Source organism: Bactrocera dorsalis, chromosome 1, assembly GCF_023373825.1.
Source record: "Bactrocera dorsalis isolate Fly_Bdor chromosome 1, ASM2337382v1, whole genome shotgun sequence".
In the NCBI taxonomy this organism is placed as follows: domain Eukaryota; kingdom Metazoa; phylum Arthropoda; class Insecta; order Diptera; family Tephritidae; genus Bactrocera; species Bactrocera dorsalis.
In genome coordinates, this window is record NC_064303.1 from 57,543,647 (window position 1) to 57,567,625 (window position 23,979).

Sequence of the window (23,979 nt, forward strand, 5' to 3'; positions counted from 1 at the left end):
TTCAAGGTATAACACCAATCATATAGAGTAAAGTCAGCTGTATGTTCTAAAATTCTGATATTAGTCATATAGGGGCTAGGCTAAGTGTTTTCATAAGGGAACTGCGGGATGGCATTTCAAGCTCCATACGTACAGCCGCAACCGTACCCATTGATTTTCCGAAAATGCTAAAGAACAGCTGGTTCGACGAGAAATGTCGTGTCGCAGCGGAGAGAAAACAGACTGGCTACCCCGCAACATTACGATCGACCACAACCAGTGTGGGATGGGATAGATACCGAGAGTTGAAGAGGGAAGCGAGACGCCTTTACAGACAGAAAAAGAAAGAGGCCGAAATTCGTTAGCATGAAGAGCTTGACAAGCTGGCCGACAGAGGTAATGCTCGAAAATTCTACGAAAAAATTCGGCGGCTTATAGAAGGTTTCAAGACCGGAGCATTCTCTTGTAGAACCCTCAAAGCTGATCTAGTCACCGATGCTCAGAGCATACTTAAATTATGGATGGAACACTTATCCAGCCTACTGAATGGAGAAGGCGAACCCCAATCGCTGTGTAAACTGACGTTGAGCAACACCAAAAGCTTCGTTAGGATCGGGAAGAACCTCTCCAAGCCGTTCTATACCAAATGAGGTTTCAGACAAGGCGTCTCCCTATCGAGCGACTTCTTCAATCAGCTTCTGGAGAAAATAATTAACCTAGCACGTACAATCTTATATAAGAGTGCACAGCTGCTGATGTATGCCGATGATATTAATATCATTGGCCTCACACCCGCGCTTTTAGTTCTGCTTTCTCCAGACTGGACAAGGAAGCAAAGCAAATGGGTCTGGTAGTGAACGATGGCAAGATGAAATATTCCCTGATATCAAATAAACAGTCGTCGCACTCGCGACTAGGCTCTCATGTCACTTTTGACAGTTATAACTTTGAAGTCGTAGATAATTTCGTCTATCTTAGAACCAGTATCAACACCACCAACAATGTCAGCCTGGAAATTCAACGCAGAACAGGTGCTACTTCGGACTGAGTAGGAAATTGAGAAGTACAGTCCTCTCTCGATGAACAAAAACCCAACTATAAATCACTCATTATTCCCATTATGCTATATTGTGCAGAGGCATGGACGATGACAATATTTGATGAGACGACGTTACGAGTTTTCGCGAGAAAGGTTCTGCGAAAGATTTATTATAATTTGCGCGTTGGCCACGGCAAAGATCGCAATCGATGGAACGATAGCTGTATGAAATATGCGACGACATTGACGTAGTTAAGCGTCATGTTGTCCGAATGGACGAAAATACAGCTCTGAAAGTATTCGACGCAGTACCAGCCGGGGGAGGCAGAGAAAGACGAAGATCTCTAATTAATTGCAAGGACCAGGTGGAGAAGGACCTGGTTTCGCTTGGAATCTCCAATTGGTGGCACGTAGCGAAAAGAAGAAACGACTGGCGTGCTGTTGTTAACTTGGCTATAATCGCGTAGGCGGTGTCTACGCCAGTAAAGAAGAAAAGGACCAAGTTTTCGCCCAAATTTATCTATTTTAGGCTCACAGATACGGTTATGAAAAAAGCACGCTCTCTTATTTTTATTGGGATAACTGAAATATTGGTAGATATATGCGGTACAAAGTCACCCGGAAGTTCGAAAATCTTTAAATTAAGTATATGGGTCCCATCGATATAACCCTTTTTTGACATGGAAACAAACCATTATAAGGGAATGATTATCCTTTAATTTCAGCTACAATATCACACATTGACAGACATTTTCGATCAAAAGTCAACATAGGTACCGCGGTCAAAATATTCGGTATCCCATTATATTATTGTGTCTTGATTTGTTTACTGGAAACTGAACGAATCAATTGGAATTTAAAATTGTGCTATATTGTTGTCCGATTGCGTCCCTTTTCACAATATGACATAACAATGTAAGAAGAATGGTACTAAATTTAGTCGAAATCGGTCAGTCGGGTCCCGAGATAAGTGATTTCACCAAAAAGTGGGCGAGGCCACGCCCATCGTCCAATTTACACAACGGCTCCAATAAAGCTCTCTTGTACCATCTCGGTGGTAAAATTTAATGCCTCTGGCATATTTAGTTATGGATTTGTCGTGCTTTAAGTAGTTTTTAATAATATCGTTATATGGGGAGTGAGTGGCGTTATCCTCCGATTTCATCCATTTTCGCACTGTCAGTAGAAGTCCTTATTGTTTTAGCTTGAGTGGTTTAGAAAATATGTACATTAAACTTTTTAGAGGGCGGGACCACGCCCACTTTTTCAAATAATTTTGCCCACAGGTGCTCCTTGCTTCTGCGATCCTCTGTACTAAATTACAGCTTTACCTTAATTTAGTGCTTAGGTTATGGCACTTTATATGTTTTTGATTAATTGCGATTTGTGGTCAAAGGCTAAGCAGAGCACTGCATTTCATTTTTGGCAAGTGCTACCGCTGTACTTTTTGACATGACAAAACTCTGAGCACGGCAGAGCACATATTTTTTCGTTGTTCTGCTCAGGTTCTGCTACGGCTTCTGTCAAAGTGAGAGCGGTACCAATAGCATAAGCAGGATTGGTACCACAACCACTAATTTTTTTAGAAAAACATCGTCGCGTTAACGTATGTGAAACAATGCTTTCCGACTACCATTATATCATGATACGTGTTATTACTAGTGATGTGCCTTGGATCTATGTTTACGGACCGGAATTGGCAATCAATCGGCTGAATATCGTGGTAAAGGTGAGCCGAAGCTGAAAAAATCACGTCAAAGCTGGTCAAAAGTCAAGGTATGTTGATAGTTTTCTTCAGTTATCGAGGCGTGATGCACTCTAATTTTTGTCCGACCGGTCAAACTGTTAACAAGGAATACTTATAGATTGTTATGCGTCATTTGGACCGAAAGCTCATTTATTCTTTGTGTATTTTTCGTAAAAATCGTGCCGCAACCACGGTGTTCACCTTATTTAACTTGGTGTGACTTCTGGCTTTCAGCAAACTCAAACGACAGCTCCGGGAAAACCGTTTGGAGTCAACTGACTGTAGTTGGCACGCAATGAAGGATATTCTGGAAATTGACTTTAACAACTGTTTCGAAGATTGGGAAAAAACTTGGAACAAGGGTATTGGGGGTCTAGGGTGATTCAATACAGATTATTATTGTTATTATTTTGACTAGAGTAGAATGTATTTCAATGCCAAAAATTGTTAGTAAGAAGACAGTAATATTGACATTAACATTGTCACTGAAGAAATTGTTAATCATATTCTAAAGTCCTAAACCAATAAGAAGCTAGTTTTTAGTCAAATTTTTATTCTTCCACTCCAATAAGTGAACACCCCCATAGGCGGAAAAAATTGTAAAACCTACAATGTCCTGTTGTGGGTGTTTTCACTGCATATACCTATATCTTATTTATTTACTTAGGTCTCCCATAAATCTTAGCCTTAACCAATAATACATTTTTTAATAGAGTTAATTTCATTTATAACGCATACATACAGTGGTCGGTATTCTGCTTGTCACGATTGTTTTCTTCGATTTGGAGTCACAATCGTAATTTAGGATTTGTCACCGGTGTAAGAAGCCGTGGCTCCAATGGATATCCCGAATCAACCAAAAAACAATTTAAATGCTCCATCAGAGTGTTCTCTTATAAGCTTTATCCTTGCTGGCGAAATAGTTAATTAATTACGATTGTGACAATTGGAAACATGAGACAATCGTGACAAGCAGAATATCGATATAAATGAGAGATGTTTATGCTTGGACCAAAGATTTTTTGAGACCTAACACTAAGTACATTTTCATAATTTAGTGCTATTTATACTACTTTATGGTACTAGTTTCTATTTGCTGTCTGCTATGTTATTTGTAGTTTCTATTTGCTGTCTGCTATATTATTTGAAGAGACACACTATCTACAGTCGATTGTTTGTCGTTACAAACAGTCCCGAGAGAATAGCGTGTATGAGATAACACTCGTTATGTGTGATACCATTTCTATTTCACACCATATATTGAAATTGCTTATCAATATTTGTTTATGCGTGGTTCGACATAAACAAGAGATGTTTTGGTTTTTTTGTGAAATGAAACGTTCCTTAACTCTACCTTGTGTTAAAATGAAATGTCCTCATTTCAAGTCATCTGGGCTTGGAGTCGACGAAGTTCGATCTCGTATGTTTGGCGGAATAATCGTTCCTTTTTATCTTCTAAATGTACTCGATAGCATTCGCATAATTTTACAGCAGCATAGATTAAAAAGCTAAATGTATAACAAAAAGTATTAGGTACAATATGAACTTTTCTGGTTGTTCTTCAATAGGAATCATGTATTTATACATTTTTTGAATATTTGAAAATGTATAATCTGAATTGGAGGTTAATATTTTTACAACTTCTAATTGTTCATCTTGGTGGGCATGAGTCACATCTTTAATTTCGTGATCGTGATTGAAATATACCTTATTATCTATTATTTAGTACTGTGATTAAATTGTAACAGGTTTGGACGGATAACACGTTGCCCGTTCCACAGATGTTCTCCATCAATAATTATATTTCCGTGATCTAACGCAATAAGTGGTCTATTATTTTCTTGAATAACATTACATTTTGTCTTATTATTTTCAAGCAATGGGATGGTACAGTTGTCGGGAGACTCCTGTTTACAAATATTTAATCCCAGATAATTTTTACATTTGGAAGTTCTTTTGAAATTCGCTTTACATTTTGCAACTTGAGAGTTCAATCGGACTTTACCGTGTTTGTATGCTAAACGTATTAAGTTATATAATTTACAGTGGTTATTTATTACGGGATATTTGTATATTGTAATTATAGCATCATTGTACATGCATACATGAATATCAGAATATTCTAAAATATTAATTATGGGTATGTTAAAATCTTCTATGGAGGCAATTTCTTGAATGTCTTTGAGGTTTAGAGTATCAGAATAAAAGTTTTAGCAAAATTAATGGTATTCGTGATTGTTTCTAATTCCTTGTAAACTTCTGTAATAATTAATTCTTCAGTAATTGACTTTAGGTCTACTGTTTCTAGTATTTTTTCAAATTAACTGTTAATCTTCCGTTGTTGATTATTGTTTTCTATCAACTGATTGAGTCCTGTCTTGATCTCTATAAGGTCGTCATGGTCAGGAGTACCGGTGACAAACTTGAGAATAGAACCTAAAAAGTTTAACGAGCGTTTGAGTCTACGATTAGAAGGTATAAGCTGTGTCTTAAGTGCCTCTATTTTATTAATAAGAATTATTTCCTCTTTGTTTTTTTCTGCAACGTATTTGGATTTCATGATATTTTCGTATGGACCTAGGATAATTGACAAGTTTGCTACGTGGTACAGATAAGACGTATTTTCAAATAGGTACACTGGACCGGTCTCTCTTAAACATACTTCTTGAATTTAAGATCTGTGATTAGATCAGAATGGGATACAACAAATAATAAAAATGGATTAATTAATACCGTCTCGGATCGCATTGTGTGGCTTGTTTGCGGATGTTGTCTTTATGAATAATTATCCCTTTCGTTGTTAGGATCGTGTCCCCGCGATCTTCTTTAACTTTGTGCTGATTATATAATTTAGCAATTTTATTCCTACGATCTGTTTTGGAATATGTGATATCCCCTGGTTTATACGTGATGTTTCTTCGCCCTTTGTTGTGGTATAGCAATAGCTTCTCCTGATTGTTCTGAAGGATTTCTTTAATCTCGGGATACTTTTCGCGATTAAAGAAAACTACTTCAGGTTTGAGTCCTGTAGACGAGTGAATTGTAGAATTATATTGTCGGATGGCGTTAAAAAGTTCTTCACCTGGAGTCGTATTATTTTCACTAGCTAAATTCGTACTGATTTCAGTCAACGTACTGTGCAACCGTTCTACTTGAGCGTTAGTTGTCGAGTGATTTAATGGTGTGGCAGTATGTTGTATGTGTGGTCGAGTATAAACGGCCTTTGCCATGTTGCTGATAAATACATTTTCGTTATCAGTCATTAGATGTTTTGCATTTGGATACACTTGTGTAAGTATTTCTTCAATATGTTCGTGACAGTTTGCTTTAGTATGAATTTTTCGGAGATAGCAATACTTCGAATATTTGTCGATAGAGCTTATATACATACAACTATTCATGTGAAATATGTCCATCTATATATATTCTCCAGTTTTTGTTGGTATTGGTGTTTTTCCAATAGGTTGTCTGTTTGGTTGTCGTTCGTATTTGTTTGTCAAACCAATTTGACAGTCTATCGCTTCTTTCTTGCACATTTCACTGATGTTAGGCCAAAAGTAGTTAAGCAATATTTCTTGCACATTGTTTTTATAATTTCGGTGTGCACGTCTGTGTGTTTTTCTGCTAATTCTAATTCGTTTTGGTTAGAAATGGTTAGCAAGTTTGGTGCTATCACAAAGGTACAATTGGGAAAGTGGGAAAGAATATCATCCTTAAAGTGGAATATTAACTCTTCATCTACTCTTAGTAGGTTAGTTACATTGGGTTTAGTTACTTGTTGTAGTTTTGTTAAAAAATGTTGCTTATTTTTGTAATAAAATGTGTGACGGGAGAGTGCGTCAGCTACTACATTTTGGTGACCAGGTTTGTAGACAAGTTTGGGATTCCTCAATAAAATTCTTCCAACTTTTTAATTTGGTATTCGGGTTTTTTTCCGAAATAGAATGAATGAGTGATTGGTGGTCAGTATAAATGGTTAAATCAGTGATGCTGTATAAAAAATTGCGGAGCTTCTGTAGCGCCCACACAATTGTAAGAAGTTCTTTTTCATTTGTGCTGTAATTTTTTTCAGTGTCGGTTAACGTTCGAGAAATAAAAGCAATAGATTGGCGAAATTTGAAGAAAACTGCTCCAATTACTTGGTTACTGGCATCGGTAGTTAGTTCAAATGGTTTGGTAAAGTCAGGCAGATAAAGTTCTACCTGTTCTTGCAAAGCATCTTTTATTTTTTCTATGGCAGTAATTGCCGCTTCATCGAGCTTTACTTCTACTCGCGCACTTTGATTTTTTGAAATCATTCCTGAGTCACCTTGTAGGTGTATAGTTAGTGGTTTAGTGATTTGTGCGAAGTTTTTTACAAATTTCCTATAGTAGCTAGCCAAACCTAAAAATGATCTTTTAAGGTTTTTGGCATTGGATACTCTTTTATAGCTTGAATCTTTCTTGGATCAACCGTTACTCTGTTATGTTTAATTATGTGGCCAAGGTACTCAACAGAGTCCTGGAAAAAATGCGACTTTTCGTCCGAAATTTTCATATTAGCTTCATGCAGCCATTTGACTATAGTTCGAATATGTTCTATGTGTTCTTCAGGCGTAGAAGAAAATACTAAAACATCGTCTATATAAACGTAAGCAAATTTACCGATATATTGCCGCAAAATGTCGTCTATGCATCGTTGAAAGATTGAGGGTGCGTTCTTAAGTCCAAACGGCATCCTAACAAACTCATACTTTGCGCCATTCACTGCAAATGCGGTTTTTTCGCGATCGGATTCCTTTATTAAAATTTGATGGAATCCTGATTCTAAATCGATGGTCGAGAAAACTTTAGCTTTACCTAGATTTTGAACTGTCATATTTACATCAGGTATAGAGTAGCGGTCGTTTATAGTATGCGAGTAAAGTTTTTAGTAGTCGGCCACCATTCTCCGTTTAGGTCTATCATTTTCGTTTAATTCTTTCTTTGGAACAGTCCAAATAGGAGAGTTGTACGGATTTTTACTCGGCTGAATTATTCCATTTTCTAAAAGCCTATCTATTTCTTTATTGACGAAGTCATGGTCTGCCACGGAGTAAGGGTATTGCTTTGTCCAAATAGGATCTTCTGTTTGCGTCCTAATTGTAGCTTGGATAGTAGTTGAGAAGGGTAGGGTGTCACTAATATTTTCATTTGCTTTCATTATTTCCTTAATTTCCTCCTCATACTTGGCATTATCTACAAGAATAATTAATGAAAGGTTCGTTTTTTCGTGCTACTTTCTTCTGGTACTTTAAACTATAATCAAAGAGGTTAATCTCTCCCTTAATTAATCTGAGACCTTGTTCACCTAAGATTATGTCGAATTCTTTTAATTCGCTTATTTCAAAGAATACTAAGTGAATCCCGTACATTGTGAGCACTTTTTTGAATGTATAACCGAATAGCCATGTAGAGTTTTTGCTCTACGAGGGCTGTCCGATAAATAACCGACCTAACCATGATGCACGCGACTTTTTCAAAATTTTTTTTTTTTTTTCTACATAGTCTCCTTGTAACTCCACACACTTCTCCCAGCAATGCTCCCATCTCTGCAACCCTTCCAAATAGTACTTGGCGTCTTTGTCTGCAAAATACGAGTTCACGAAAGAGATTGCCTCCTCATTTGACGAAAATCTCTGGCCGCCGAGCGCAGTTTTAAGTTGAGGAAACAAAAAAAAGTCGCTTGGTGCTAGATCCGGTGAATAAGGTGGATGGTCAAGCAGTTCGAACCGCAATTCGTGGATTTTCGCCATGGCGACTGTTGAGGTGTGAGATGGTGCGTTGTCTTGGTGGAACAAGACTTTCTTTTTTTGCAAATGTGGCCGATTTTTCGAAATTTCTTCCTTTAGCTTGTCCAATAATGATGCTTAGTATGCTCCTGTTATAGTTTTTCCTTTTTCAAGATAGTCGATAAAAATAATTCCATGGCTGTCCCAAAAAACACTCGCCATCACTTTCCCAGCCGAATACACAGCTTTAGGTTTTTTTGGGGCTGGTTCCCCCCTTTTCAATCCACTGTTTAGATTGGATTTTTGTTTCGAGCGTATAATGATGAATCCAAGTATCGTCTACAGTTATCAATCGGCGCCAAAACTCGGTCTTATTGCCTCTAAACTGAGCCAACAGAGCGCTGGAAATGGACATGCGCGCACGTTTGTGGTCTAGCGTAAGCAAACGCGGCACCCAACGCGCGGACAGCTTTCTCATGCCCAAATCTTGGTTTAATATGTGACAAACGGTTTCTTTTGACATCTTCATAATCTCAGCTATTTCCCTAACTTTAATCCGGCGGTCGTCTAGTACCAATTGATGAACTTTAGCGATGTTATCGCTAAACTGAGCCAACAGAGCGCTGGAAATGTTCATGCGCGCACGTTTGTGGTCTAGCGTAAGCAAACGCGGCACCCAACGCGCGGACAGCTTTCTCATGCCCAAATCTTGGTTTAATATGTGACAAACGGTTTCTTTTGACATCTTCATAATCTCAGCTATTTCCCTAACTTTAATCCGGCGGTCGTCTAGTACCAATTGATGAACTTTAGCGATGTTATCGTTAGTGGTGACAGTTTTTGGACGCCCAGGACGTTCATCATCTTCCAAGCTCCTGCGACCACGTTTAAATTCAGCTGCCCAAAATTTTACGGTGGTAAACGATGGTGCAGAGTCACCATACACAGAGTCCAACTCATCTTTGATTTGTGAAGGCGTATTGCCTTTCAAAAATAAAAATTTAATTACAGCTCGATATTCAATTTTTTCCATTTTGAGGAAATCACCGAAATAGACTCACAAAAACGACTGTCAACAGATAATTGCGCAAGAAAAATTTCTGAAATTTTGGCGAGTAGCTATTGTAATATGCACAATTTGAAGTAGAAACTTTTTTTTCAGATGTGCCGCTAGCTTCACGTTGAGGTCGGTTATTTATCAGACAGCCCTCGTAAATGGTTTTATTGATACTGACCACTAGTAAAGTGACGGGTGTGCCTGTTAGTCCGCATTTCGTCTGGATGCATGCCAACTTGTTTATTCGCCTAAAAAAGTACTGCCAGAGTCAAAATTTTCGTCGTAGTTAGAGATGTTCACAGATTCTATGTCAGCTTGTTCGGTTTGGTTGATACGCTGTACTTTATTGTGGTTAAAGTTTTGGGATGATACGTTTCTCTCCATTTTAAATGGATTTTGTTGGTGAGGCAGATTTCTTGGTGAGTTTTGATGCGTTTGCTTCACGTATTGGTGTGAAAAGTCCACTTCCATTGGTATAGGTTTTGATTGTTGTTGGCCATTTCGCTGGATGTAGCTACCAGAATTATCTTTCCTTCTCTCTTCATACGTTGGTTGCTGTTGAGGATTAACGCGATATGCTGGTCTCAGTTGATGATTATTCCTTTGGTGATAAAAGGTGGTCTGATCTTCATGTCTCGAATCATGTCGACGGAGAACAGTGCTCTCAAAGTGTAGATCCTGATTATCATGGTAAATGGTGCAAGCAATCGCATATGCTTCACCAAGGCTCTTTGGTTTATTTGAATAAAGTATACCTCTGGTGTAGTTGCTCTGGGGTCCCATAATAAATGTGCGGATGGCGTCATCCCTCACGTCTGATAATTTTCCAGCTCGCATATTTTTTTCCATTGTTTCTACTTTTTGTTGAATCAATGTTAAGGCTTGGTGTATTTCGTCGTGGAATTCAGTGAATGTTTTACTTCCTTGCTTTTTCTTCATCATTATTTCTTTCAGGACATGTAGTGGTCGTTTATCCGAATAGGTATAATCCAAGCGGTTGATTATAATAGAAATTAAGTTGAGTTCCATTAACTGATAGAACTTTAGAAGCAGCTCCTGTTATTTTTGCGCTGATTATGCATACGCAATTGTAATACTCAGGGCTGTATATAAATTCTTTTATATTCTCCATCTGTGTCCACACCTGAGTGCGCCAAGGGTTATATTCGCCCTCTGCTCCGTCAAATGTTGGTAGGCATTTAAAAATTTCTGTACTTATTTGGCTTGCTTGTGCGTTTTGTGGTTTTAGAGCAGGCATGGTTGGTACCGTGGTCATCGAAAACTGACTGTGTCCCTAATGCATCGAAGTCGGTTTTTAACGAATTGAGTTGAGTCGTAAGAACATCAATGTGTGCTTTGAGTGCTGCTGCTTCAGTCATCTTAATAGCTTTTGCTTCTAGTTGGAATATATTTTTGTTGTCGTCAAAGGCTGCTTTCTTGCTGTTTGATTGAGATGTAAACATGTAATCTTCTTTCTTAGATTACTGTTGTTTCGTTTTTGTTGGATTCGGCGCTGTCCGCTTTTTCAGGATCTGCTTTGAATCGTATGTTACTTTTTTAAGCACTTTGTATTGGAAATCCTACTTCCCGTGGTATTTTAATAATAATAATTAATTTATTCTTCTTTAGGATCGCGGAGTTCCTGTTTTTTCAAGGATGTCTCCTGGCCTTTTTTGATAGCAAGTAAAAATTTGATATCCCGGTTGAACCCCCAGTTAATCACAATTGATTCACTTTATTATGAACTTTGCATCGTCAGGGCAAGTTCTTTTATTAATACAAAACTAAGACTAAGTACATTTTGATAATTTAGTGCTATTTATACTACTTTATGGTACTAGTTTCTATTTGCTGTCTGCTATATTATTTGAAGATAGACACACTATCTACAGTCCATTGTTTGTCGTTACAAACAGGCACGAGAGAATAGCGTGAAGGAGATAACACTCCTTATGTGTGATACCATTTCTATTTCACACCATATATTGGAATTGCTTATCACTATTTGTTTATGCGTGGTTCGACATAATATTTTGGTTTTTTTGTGAAATGAATCCTTAACTCGCGCGTTAGGAGAAAATTATCAGTTGACCCATGGTAGGCTTTCATGTGGAGATCACCTCGATTAAGTTGAGCTTGTCGGTATATCCATTTCTTTGAACATTATTTTGTCTTCTAAGGGGATTTCTGCGGATCTGTTCGCTCAATTGGTTCAAATCACGCGAGGACGTCTACTCTTCCTGACAGGAACCTTTAAAAACGATCAATAGTGTGAAAAACAAACATTCTCGAAATATTAAGTTTTTTGGGAAGCTCATAAATTTCAGTTAGGATTATTCCACATTTATGGAAAGTAATCACCGCAATACGATTTTTCTTAGCTCTCCACTCCATTGTTAAGAAGCGGAAGCAAACACTAAACTGATTGTTATATTAGTAGACACTATATAACGGGTGATTTTTTTGAGGTTAGGATTTTCATGCATTAGTATTTGACAGATCACGTGGGATTTCAGACATGGTGTCAAAGAGAAAGATGCTCAGTATGCTTTGACATTTCATCATGAATAGACTTACTAACGAGCAACGCTTGCAAATCATTGAATTTTATTACCAAAATCAGTGTTCGGTTCTTTTTTTTTATCGACAAATTTTGTTCAGCGATGAGGCTCATTTCTGGTTGAATGGCTACGTAAATAAGCAAAATTGCCGCATTTGGGGTGAAGAGCAACCAGAAGCCGTTCAAGAACTGCCCATGCATCCCGAAAAATGCACTGTTTGGTGTGGTTTGTACGCTGGTGGAATCATTGGACCGTATTTTTTCAAAGATGCTGTTGGACGCAACGTTACGGTGAATGGCGATCGCTATCGCTCGATGCTAACAAACTTTTTGTTGCCAAAAATGGAAGAACTGAACTTGGTTGACATGTGGTTTCAACAAGATGGCGCTACATGCCACACAGCTCGCGATTCTATGGCCATTTTGAGGGAAAACTTCGGACAACAATTCATCTCAAGAAATGGACCCGTAAGTTGGCCACCAAGATCATGCGATTTAACGCCTTTAGACTATTTTTTGTGGGGCTACGTCAAGTCTAAAGTCTACAGAAATAAGCCAGCAACTATTCCAGCTTTGGAAGACAACATTTCCGAAGAAATTCGGGCTATTCCGGCCGAAATGCTCGAAAAAGTTGCCCAAAATTGGACTTTCCGAATGGACCACCTAAGACGCAGCCGCGGTCAACATTTAAATGAAATTATCTTCAAAAAGTAAATGTCATGAACCAATCTAACGTTTCAAATAAAGAACCGATGAGATTTTGCAAATTTTATGCGTTTTTTTTAAAAAAAAAGTTATCAAGCTCTTAAAAAATCACCCTTTACAAGGTGCTTTCATCAATTGAAACGTTCTGGCAAAAGTTTTACAAATTTTAATCTTGGCTCTTTCTTCGACGCTCATTTTCGCACCGATAACACAAACATACTGACACTTAAAACGTAATAATCTCACTTCCAATCGATGAAATGTGATGAAGTTCTCACTGCACAATCAATAAAGATAGCAGAGTCTAACGCACCAGTCGACATAAATGGCGCCACCAGAAGGCGCTAGATTCGAAAAGTCCTGTTTACTTTGGAACGCACCTTGTATACATTATACTTTAAAATAATGGAAGTTTTCTCTGCGAGTCCTCGCTGTATGCATTGTGAACTTTGTACCCGACTTTACGGCAGGACGAAGTCTATAGACGTTAACTTTATTCTAAGTTGTATTATATATTAAATTAATATTAAATTTTGAATGCTGGTTTTAAATATAATAATTTTTAAATGTGAGTGTCCCCACAGATTTCACTTGCGTGAAACAAAAAATAATACTAACGAATTTTACACTTTCGCTACATGTTCATCTAATGGATGACGAAATTATTACGCTTAAAAATTGAAGTTAAGAATTCAGATAGATTGTTCTTAACATAAAAGTTCTTAATTAAGTGTTATTTTAACCACCAGCTGAATATGAATTCATTCGATCTACACCCAAACCCACCCATAACATAAAGGTATATAATTGCTATTCTCTTATACACTAGGGTGGGTCGATTCCGGACTTTTTTCGATTCGGGATTTCTAATAGTGCGGAAAAGTTGCCTTAGTACTTCCTGATTCCAATGCCACTTTTTGTTTTGAGATCGGATTGCATCTTCAACCCCAACTCCGGCCTTGAAATTTCGAAAATTCGCCTAAAATCGTGAAATTGTCTACCTAGCGCCTGAAATACGCATCTCATGGCAAAATGTATAAAACAAAAGTTTTTTGTCACGTCATTTGCTACCGAAATGGTATATGTGATCAAGGCCGTAGGACGAACCGTTCCCGAGATACGAGCGAAAATGCGGCGCGCCACAGCGCAAGGTGAAAATCGGCTTACGGCCACACTTCTTGACGTTGATTTCGCCGAGTGCTATCACTCACATTCATTCACCTACGACAAAGGACACGTTCGGATAAATATTTTTTCATCGAGTTCCTTCACTCTTGTCGTTGATTTCGCCGAGTGCTATCACTTATATTCTCTCAACAGAACACAGAACTCAAAATGTCTGTATCTAAATTTAAATTTAGACAGAAATATCCTGTGTTTGGCATATATCCGTACAATCTGAGTCCCAGTTACCTACTTACCAGGATGTTCTTTTGTGTTATCAGTTTGAAAGATTTCGTATAGGGCGACTCCGAGGCGACAACTAAGAAGCTAGGAGTAAAGAGGTTACAGAAATAGTTGCAAAAAAGGTTGAAAATACTTTCAAAAAGTCATCTATTCCGATAGTTTCACACACCAGAGTTGTACAAATGCTCACCACATACCATAAGAAATTTCTGACTCTTAAACAAATGTTTTTAAGGAACCCAATAGGTTTGAGCTCTAAAAGAGACGACTTTGTCTCTTGTGCCGGAAAATTATTTGACATCGCTGCTTGTAAATGCATTTATTTTTCTTCTTGCACTTGTCCAAAGGAAAGGAAAGTTCCTATCAAAGAACAACCATTTCTCTTGGACCAGAGAACCAGAAGAATTGGTCACATTGGAAGTGTTGATCTACCTGAAACAAAAAAGATTACAAAGAAAAATGAACGTAAAGAAAAGCTTTCAAAACGTCATTCAACATCAACACTTGCCAGAAAAGTATCAGCTAGAACACGTGACCATTCAGATCAGCCAGACTCTCATACAGACGACAACAATGTAAGTGTGTCGCACATGGATTCTTCCAAAAACGATGCTGATGATGAATTTTCACACTAGTAGCTGCCCAAAGATTTGGAGTAAGTGATAGAACAGCGGCCTTGATTGTTTCATCTGCTTTTCTGGATGCCCAAAAAACAGGTTTGATAACAGAGGATCAGGCTAGCTTTGTCACTGACAAATGCAAGATTAGTCTGGCAAAAAAAAGTGTTGGAGTTAAGCTCCAAAACACCGAAAGTATTTACTCTGTATATGGGCTGCATTTTGACGGCCGCAAAGACAATACACTTACACAAGTCAGCGAAGGTGAAAAGTACTACCGCGACACTGTGAAAGAGGAACATAGTTCTCTTATAGCGGAACCTGGTTGTCATTACTTTGGCCACGTCACCTCTCCTTCCGGGTCAGCTGAGGATGAGACGCAAGCTATATGGCCACATTTACAAGACAATTCAGTTGATGTGGAACATCTAGAAGTTGTCGGTGCTGATGGCACCAACACGAACACAGGTTGGAAAGGTGGAATCATTCGGAAACTAGAAGAAAGAATAGGTAGGCCATTACAGTGGGTTGTTTGTCTTCTACATTTCAACGAACTTCCATTTCGTGCTCTTTTCGAACACATAGATGGTGTCTCAAAGAGTCTAAATACATTCTCTGGCGACATAGGTAAACTGCTCCCTGATTGTGAGAAGTTGCCTGTTGTCAAATTTGAAAGTTTTCCATCCTGCCAATTACCTTCTGCGGTTATTAATCCGACCCAAATTAGCACAGACCCAGCTTATCTCTATAAAATATCAGAAGCTGTTATTTCCGATCAATGTGCCTCAGATTTAGCGTCGATGCATCCAGGTAACATGTGCAAATCTCGCTGGCTCACCTGTGCAAATAGAATTCTGAGATTATACACTTCTACTGACAAACCAACAAAGGAAATAAAGATTTTGGTCAAGTACATACTTACAGTTTACTCACCTTTGTGGCTCTCAATAAGATTCAACAGTTCAATCAAAGATGGCTCGCGCCATCTCTATGCTGCAATTCAAAGGTCGAGATACTTACCTGCTAAACTGCGCAAGGTTGTCGATTCATCCATTCAACAGAATGCTTTCTTTGCTCTTGCAGAAAACATTCTTCTTAGTATGATGACTGACGAACGGATGGAAGTCAGAAAGTTGGCCCTTGACCGTCTTCTGGCAGCCAGAGAAGCAGAGTCTGACACTGTAAATGGAAGGGTTAGATGTAATAAAGTGCCAAAGCTGAATTTCAAAGCTAATAATTATTACGATATGATTAACTGGAAGATTATTACCTTGACAGTTCCACCAGTTCTTTGTTCAGTTTCTACCGAAGAACTCATAGAAGGGCTGTCGGGAGACACTGCAGAGGTATGGAAATTTTAGTGAATTCCCCTCTCACACCGTGGCAGTTGAGAGAACCGTCAAACTGGTGACAGAGGCATCTTCTAAAGAGGCCCCCAATCTCGTGACATTTTTATACGCTCTACACTGAAATCTAGGCAACAAGTGCCAAAGTTTAGTACAAAATCTGATTTTATCAATAAATTTGACACAGATTCAGACTAAAACAAGCCTGACATATGGTTGGTTGGTTGGGTTGGGCTTGGGAGGAACCCGAAGAGCAGCCACGTCCACGCGGTGGGTTCTGGGTGACCAATACAGGTTAGCTGAGAGCTGCAACAATTTTCACCTTGCGCTGTGGCGCGCCGCCTGTTTGCTCGTATTTCGGGAACGGTTCGTCCTACGGCCATGATCACATATACCACTTCGGTAGCAAATGACGTGGCAAATAACTTTTGTTTTATACATTTTGCCATGAGATGTGTATTTCAGGAGCTAGGTAGACAATTTCATGATTTTAGGCGAATTTCCGAAATTTCAAGGCCGGAGTTGGGGTTGAAGATGCAATCCGATCTCAAAACAAAAAGTGGCATTGGAATCAGGAATTACTAAGGCAACTTTTCCGCACTATTAGAAATCCCGAATCGATAAAAGTCCGGAATCGACTCACCCTATTATACACCCAACATTTGTAATTTCGTCCCTTTGGATAAGTTTAGATCTCATATACCTCAGTATATGAGGTTATAAACCGCCTGGATATTGCTGTGTGCCTTCCCCAAACCACTTAGATGATGAGTATAAAGATTTTCTTTAGTTAAATTGATTTTAATATATACATATATTGTATCTATGTATGTATATGAAACTTACGTCTTACGTTATCTCCGGGGGTATCTCCTAAACTGCTGAACCGATTTTAGTTAATTTTAGCACGCTGTGTGTATATCTCATTTATATGAAAACTAAAAGAATTCATAAAAAAATGTACTAAGCATGAATATATTTTCAAAATTTAAAAGTAAAATTAAATTTTCAGTAAAATACCACTGATAAATATCAATATGAATCACAAGTACAATCCTAGTATTCTTATAGCGGCAATTGCGTTTTCACATTTATTCGTATGTTTGTATATAGATTATATTAACTATTCCTAATGAACAAAGCGGTATTTGAGGGTATTGGTAAAGCTTCGAGTTCAATACTTTGCAGTTTTATACCGGAACTAAAGCTTCCGTCTTTACTTGTGATAATACGAGGTGTGTTCAAAAAGTATCGCGAATTTTGTGTTTTTTCAAAAATTATTTATTTATTCATGAATATCTATTTTGTCCCCTTCAAAGTAATCACCGTGAGATATTATACACTTGTGCCAATGGTTTTTCCAATCTTCGAAGCACTTCAAAAAATCATTTTTGTTTATCTTCTTCAGCTCCTCCTTCGATGCCGTTTTTATCTCGTCAAGAGAAGCGTAACGTCGTCCTTTCATGGGCCTCTTCAGTTTAGGGAACAAGAAAAAGTCACAGGGGGCCAGATCTGGGGAATACGGTGGCTGCGGCATCATTAGTGTGTTGTTTTTGGCCAAAAAGTCGCGCACAAGCAACGATGTGTGAGCAGGGGCGTTATCGTGGTCAAGCCAATTTTTGTTCTTCCACGAATCCGGGCGTTTCAGTCGGATTGCTTCGCGCAAATTGCGCATAACTTTCAGGTAATATTCCTTATTGACCGTTCTTCCCTGTGGCAAGAACTCATGATGCACCACGCCCCTCCAATCGACGAAAACTGTCAGTTACGATTCGCGATACTTTTTGAACACACCTCGTATTTTCATATATTAGGCATCGCACATTACCTTTAGCCCACCAGACTACATACATAAAAAAATAAGTTATAAAATTTATTTTTAATGTATACGCAGGGCCGAAGAGAGAAAACCGCGGCTCGGGAAATATATTTTATTAGTTTCAGAAAAAATTAATTTATTTTTTCCATACGTTTAATTTTTTTTGTTACATATGCTACGGTGCATATGTATAAATCGAGTAAATCATAATTGTTAAATTTGGAGAGAAGAAATTGTTACAAAGCACTGGCATCCTCTGAAAATTCCGGGCCCCGATCTTTCTTCCATTCACCTGTACTCTGTCTACCATAGCCACAGCAACGTAGCCGTATCTTCTAGTATCTACTATATATATGTATGTATATAAAATGAATGTGTGTATGTCATCTATAGAATCGTAAACTATGCATTTGAGCATGTGGTCATCATGGTTTCGACTTAGAGCCATCATTGCCATTCTAATTTAAATTGTGAAATTCGTGTCCGGCTCGCAGCGAGTGTAAAATGAAACTAAAAAAATATCAGCTGATTCAATTGAAAAGAAATATATAGAAAAACAAGTAAGGAAGGGCTAAGTTCGGGTGTTACAGAACACTGACAAATGTTGACAACTCATAAATGTTCATAATTGGTTTCATTATAATACATCTTTTGTGACCAGTGGGTATTTTTTGCCATTGTTCTTCGTGAAAATTTTACACAACATTAGGGATACTCGAGCAAGCAAATATGTAACTGCACCAATATTGGATGACCCTCTTAATATCTTAATATGCCATTTGCATCATTAATAGATTTTAATTGTGTCTTCGCCATAGTTTAATAGTTTCAACTTATTCATTCACAGAACGTTTTTATTGCAACATGTTTCAAAATAATAGTAACAGTTTTGTTCACTTAACTGCTTGTAGATAGATACAGGGTTAAATATGTATAAAGGATTGTGACGAAACGAGTTGAAATGCGTATGGCTGTCTGTCGATTCGTCCGTCTGTGGGCAAAATTGTGCCATTGTTACGCATATAAAACCCCATAAAGCAAAAACATATAAAGTGCCATAACTAAGCATTTCTTTAAAATATAGAACTGTAATTTGGCACAAGACATCGCAATAACAAAATACTGGGAGCGGCCCTGCCCTCTAATTGGTTTAATGTAAATACCTCCCACAAAAACCAAATTCGCCCAGGAAAAATCACTTAAGCATCCTTACCAACACTAAAAACTGATGAAACCAGAAAACAAACCCCGTCCACTTCCCATATAATAGTCTGTAAAAAACTATTAAAAGTGTGGTAAATCAAGAACTAAATACGCCAGAGATATTTAATTTTACAATCGTGATGGTATGAGAGCCTTATGGGAGCTGGGGTAAAAAATTCGGATAATTGGCGAGGCACCAGCTACTTTTTAAGTAAAATCACATATCTCGGAACCCGCCCGACCGATTTCAACCAAATTTATTTTGTGACAGTCTACGTTTTAGTGCAAAAATGGGAAAATTGAACTACTACTACCCATATAACTTAATTTTAAATTCCATTTGATTCCTTCTATTTACAGAATACAAATGAAGAAGCCATAAACCAAAAATTGTCCAAATCCACCCAAAACTTTTCAATCCCCTATGTACCGAGAAGTTGGACAAAGTTGGTGATCATCTGAAATGAGTGTAAATAGTTTACAAATATTCCTAATTTTTCGGTATATATCCATTTTGAATCGAATGAAGACCATGATTATATTATTAATTTTTTTGGCATACTATTAACTAATTACGCATAAAATTGCAAAATCTCATCGGTTCTTTATTTGAAACGTTAGATTGGTTCATGACATTTACTTTTTGAAGATAATTTCATTTAAATGTTGACCGCGGCTGCGTCTTAGGTGGTCCATTCGGAAAGTCCAATTTTGGGCAACTTTTTCGAGCATTTCGGCCGGAATAGCCCGAATTTCTTCGGAAATGTTGTCTTCCAAAGCTGGAATAGTTGCTGGCTTATTTCTGTAGACTTTAGACTTGACGTAGCCCCACAAAAAATTGTCTAAAGGCGTTAAATCGCATGATCTTGGTGGCCAACTTACGGGTCCATTTCTTGAGATGAATTGTTGTCCGAAGTTTTCCCTCAAAATGGCCATAGAATCGCGAGCTGTGTGGCATGTAGCGCCATCTTGTTGAAACCACATGTCAACCAAGTTCAGTTCTTCCATTTTTGGCAACAAAAAGTTTGTTAGCATCGAACGATAGCGATCGCCATTCACCGTAACGTTGCGTCCAACAGCATCTTTGAAAAAATACGGTCCAATGATTCCACCAGCGTACAAACCACACCAAACAGTGCATTTTTCGGGATGCATGGGCAGTTCTTGAACGGCTTCTGGTTGCTCTTCACCCCAAATGCGGCAATTTTGCTTATTTACGTAGCCATTCAACCAGAAATGAGCCTCATCGCTGAACAAAATTTGTCGATAAAACACATTTCGAACCGAACACTGATTTTGGTAATAAAATTCAATGATTTGCAAGCGTTGCTCGTTAGTAAGTCTATTCATGATGAAATGTCAAAGCATACTGAGCATCTTTCTCTTTGACACCATGTCTGAAATCCCACGTGATCTGTCAAATACTAATGCATGAAAATCCTAACCTCAAAAAAGACCATGATTATATTATTAATTTTTTTGGCATACTATTAACTAATTCATATTTTACTGATACATATCTTATTCTTTATTGGCGTAAACACCGCTTACGCAGTTATAGCCAAGTTTACAACAGTGCACAAGTTGTTCTTCCTTTTCACTGTTATCTGCGGCTTCGAAGTTATGACTGTCAACAGTGACATGGGAGCCAAATCGCGAGTGCGACAACTATTTGTTTGATGACAGGAGATAATTCATTTTTCACTCGGTTACTACCAGATCCATTGCTTGACTTTCATCGGCATTTTCTGGCAAGGAAACAAAAAAATCCGGGGGCCAAATTTGGGCTGTAGGGCGGCTGCGGAAGCGCTGGTGTGCCGGCCTTGAATAGGTAGCTGTTCACAAGAAAGGCGGTGTGAGTCGAAGCGTTGTTGTGGTACAATTTCCAATGTCTTATCGGACCCGATCGACCTTTCGTTTGAGATTCTTCAGGACTGGCGTTGACGGTTTGACCAGATGGAACAAATTCATAGTGGACGAAGCTTTTGATGTCAAGAAAGACAATGATCATCGTTTTAATTTGCTAATTCATCAGCGACCATTTTCCAGGTTTTCCAATCAAATAAATATATAATTTTAAGTCAGCCAATGATATTGGTTCTGACTGATCCTTTATTTGTATAGTATTTCACCTTATTCACATGTACTTCAATATTGAATATATTACACTTAAACTGTACAAATGTTACAAGTGGTAACTTGTTACTTGGCAGTCGATAATGATAAAGTGACCTCGAGGCTATTGTTCCAGTTGTTTATATAGGCTATACTTATCACTGCTCATACTATTGAGATGCTGGTTGTTTACTAGCAAATAACTATTTGGGTTGTTATTGTTTGTGGTACTGATAGTGCTCTTCTATTGTTCTAAGATAAAGTTGTTTTGATGAATTTCCTTTAATGTTTACTGAAACATAAGGTTGTGGTTAAATGTTAAAGTATTAACTCTCCCCTCTGTGCTTGTGAAAAATAGATCTCCTGATCTATACTTGAGTCTTGAGTAGATGAGTCATTCCTACACGATCTATGGTAGCGTTGTAGTTTCTCAGATATACAATTTTTTGATAAATTATATATAGTTTGAATATTACAAATATACTTAATCCTAGGACTACAAGAACTCTTATAGTTATGAACATATTCTTGATTGTGTGTTCTCCAAATGGTATTAAAATTTTCCTAATTTTTAATGTTGTCAAACTGATAATCGTTTTCTGATTCCATTACTTCAAGAATGTTAATTCTTTCGTTTCCATTATCTAAAATATAATCTTTAATTTCTTGTTCCTGGTTGTGGAATACTTCTGAGTCAATAATAATTGTTTTATTTGGATTAAATTCAATCCTTCAATTGATTTTTCGTTTAAAATATGTTTTCCTTGTAATACGACATTACCATGTCCTAAATGGGCAGTAGTTGTTTTTTGAGGATTTCTATTCTGTTGAACAATGCTATTTCTGTTGCGTCTTCACTAGGCATCTATCCTTTATGTAGGGCGATCTCGTAGTATGGTTTCAGTATTTTGCTTAAGTTCGTTATATGGAATAGGTATTCATGTTCTTGATACAAAAATGATGGGTTAGTCTGGGTTAGCACGTACTTTCAATCGTGTAAGTCGGTTATCTTCATCATTGTTTCTGAGGTTGTCCTTCCCCTCCGTTGTTAAAATTGTGTCCTCACGATTATCTTGTACTGTTTTCTTCAAACAGCGTGGATTTGTTTTATTTCGTCGGTTTTGTTTCACATAAACTGTTTGTCCTGTTTTATATTCATTTTGTGTTCGTTTTTTATTGTGGTATGATAGCATATACTCCTGCTTATTTTCGATTACTTCTTTTATTCCTTCAGTCTTACTCCTTTCAAAAAATAATTAGATAAGTTTCCTTTTTGTGGCGGAATGTGTTGTCCTATTGTATTTCTTGATTGCGTTGAATAGTTCTTCAGTCGCGCTTGATTTATTTTGTTTAATTCGAAGAATGGTTGAATGCAGCCGTTCAACTTGAGCCTTAGATGTTGAATGGTTTGCTGCGGTCATTGAATGTTCAATATATAGCCGTTTCGCTGCTATGCTATTAAATATAGTCTCGTTATCTGTCATTAGTTTATTACAAAATGGGAATATTTGTGTGAGTACTTCCTCTAGTATTTTGTAGAATTCTCTTTTGTCGTTTAATTTTCTCATATATGCGTGTTTTGAGTATCTATACGAGAGATCCATCGATTTCAAATATGTCCATTCGTATTTGTGTGCCTATACCTTCGAGTATGGGTGGTTTTGCATAAACTTGTTCTGTCGGGTGGAGTTCGTATTTGTTCTCTTTACAAATACTACACTTTCTTGTTAGTCGGATTACATCATTTTTTATATTTGGCCAATAGCAAGTTTCTAGGATCTCTAATGTATTATTTTTTGCGTTTCTATGTGCTCTTTCATGCATATGTTTAATTATATTTTCTCTATCTTCTTCACTCGTATTGTCTTTTAATAGATCTTTTCTCCATATTAAATGAAGAGTTTATAATATCACGAATTTCATACCAGGTTTCTGGTGTAGTGTGAAATGCGGTCGCGTGATATTGACGGCTGAGTGCGTCGGATACTACATTTAAATCTCCTTTAATATATTTCATTTTTGCTCCGTATTCTTCTATAAAATTTTTCCATCGTTGTAATTTTGAATTTGATATTGAAAAAATTAGGGATTGATGATCGGTGTAAATAGTAGTATTACTAGTGAGACCATTACAGATAATTCCTAAGTTTCTTGAGTGCCCAAACGATTGCTAACATTTTTTTTTTTGTTTGTTGAGTAATTTTGTTCAGTTCGCGTTAATGTACATGAAATGAATGCTATAGGTTTCTTGCCTTGTGACAACACAGCTACATCGTTTTGTAACACAATTTTAGGATTCAAAATACACTTTATTATTCAGTATAATCCCCTTAAAATTAATACACTTGCTCTAACAACCCTCCAATCTGTGGATCCCATCCCTGAAGTGAAAATCCGGAAGATCTGCAAAATACACCTCAACAGCCGACCTCTTCATTTGATGAAAAACGCCACGCATACATTTTTTGAGTTCTGGAAACAAATGGAATTCGCTGAGGGCCAAATCTGGTGAATACGGTTAATGCTCCAACAATTCGAACTTTATTGATTTTAGCCATTAAAAAAAAATTTTTTTTTTTATTCTTCAAGCCGGTTTTTTTTTCAAGAATTTTTTGCTTCAACTGGTCCAAAAGGT

At 37.5% G+C, this 23,979-nt stretch overlaps 1 protein-coding gene across 1 annotated transcript in view; it reads left to right on the forward strand.

Annotated features, from left to right (window-relative positions):
- LOC105225604 (wiskott-Aldrich syndrome protein family member 3) overlaps window positions 1-23,979 on the forward strand; it is a 77,450-nt gene that overhangs the window by 29,662 nt on the left and 23,809 nt on the right. The gene's annotated exons all lie outside the window — the stretch shown is intronic.